Below are 1,600 nucleotides of genomic sequence, written 5' to 3' on the forward strand. Positions count from 1 at the left end.
ACAGAGAATGTGGCCTGCCATTCCAGTTCTACAAGGATCAAGTCATTGGCCACTGCAGTCACTGACCTACAAGGGCACCCTGAAAGGAATTCAGGATGAAGCATTGTGTGTTTTGGATATATGAGCCCCTGGATAGTTAAAATGCATATGTAAGGAAGAATTTCAATGACACCATATGCTCGCACCTTCCCATACTTAGAAAAGTACTAAAATCATTGACTGAGATATTTGATCCTCATGAGCAGTAAACCTTTACCGAGATCTTGACTGCACTATATATGCTGGCTCTTCCCCTACCTCTTCGGAACTGTTTCTCAGAGTTATCTGAGGGGCTGTCTCCTGGGCTACAGTCCTCAGTAAGACACGGAATAGACTCAGCTCACAGCTCTTACATTGTATGTGTTTTTTCCAGTAGCTTTAGACTACTTTCACCCAACTCTCCCTCCCCCCCAACTCTGGTAACCACAAATCTGATCTCTTTTTCTATGAATTTGTTTGTTTTTGAAGTATAATTGACCTACAACACTATGTTAGTCGCTGGTATACAACATAGTGATTCCATATTTATATACATTTCAAAATGATCACCATGATAAGTCTACTTACCATTGAGCAGTATCCTTATGAGAAGAGGAAATTTGGATACAAAAAGAAACAACAGGGGCACATGGACACAGAGGAATGACCATGTGAGAACACAGTTAAAGATAGCCATCTGCAAGCCAAGGAGAGAGGGCTCAGAAATAACCAAACCTGGGGATTTCCCTGGTGGTCCAGTGGTTAAGACTCCACGCTCCCAATGCAGGGGGCCCAGGTTCGATCCCTGGTCAGGGAACTAGATCCCACATGCTGCAACTAAGAGCCCACATGCCGTAACCAAGACCCAGCACAGCTAGATAAATAAATGGAAGGAAGGAAGGAAGAAAGAACCAAACCTGCTGACACCTTGATCTTGGAATTCTAGCCTCCAGAACTGTGAGAATATAAATACCTGCTGTTTACGCCACCCAGTCTGTGGTATTTTGTTATGGCAGCCCTAATAAGGTAATATAAGACCCTCTAGTGAGTTTTTCTTTTCAGTTACTGTACTTTTCAACTCCAGAATTTCCAGTTCTTTTTTATATATAATTTATATTTATTGAATTCTCTATTTGATACATTGTCTCATACTTTATTTCTTTAATCATGGTTTCCTTTAGTTCTTTGAATGTATTTATAATGGCTACTCTGAAGCCTTTGTTAACTCTGACATCTGGTTACTCTCACAGGAAGTTTTTGCTACCTGCTTCTCCCCACCACCCTATAGTGTATGGGTAATACTTTCCTGTTTCTTTGTATATCCCATAATATATTTCCTTTGGAAACTGAATGTTTTAGGTAATATACTAACTATGGGTGGAGGCCCCCCAGCCACCACTCTGGGCTTATTATTGTTACTTGCTTAGTGAATGGCTGGATCATTACTGAAGTCTATCCCTGCTGTCCCCCCACCCCCCAGTGTTAATCCTCTGATGTTGGTCCTCAAGGGGTGCGGCCTTGGGTGAACCCTTAGTCTCCCAAGATGACAGTGGTTTTGACAGGTTTTTCTTTGTCTCTTTTC

General features: G+C 41.9%; 1 non-coding gene across 1 annotated transcript; it reads left to right on the forward strand.

Moving 5' to 3' along the window:
* The first annotated feature begins 762 nt into the window (after positions 1-762).
* On the forward strand, positions 763-835 carry TRNAW-CCA (transfer RNA tryptophan (anticodon CCA)). The gene has a single exon. It is a non-coding gene; the product is annotated as a tRNA-Trp (tRNA).
* The last annotated feature ends 765 nt before the right edge of the window (positions 836-1,600 follow it).

Source organism: Pseudorca crassidens, chromosome X (genome assembly GCF_039906515.1).
Source record: "Pseudorca crassidens isolate mPseCra1 chromosome X, mPseCra1.hap1, whole genome shotgun sequence".
NCBI lineage: Eukaryota > Metazoa > Chordata > Mammalia > Artiodactyla > Delphinidae > Pseudorca > Pseudorca crassidens.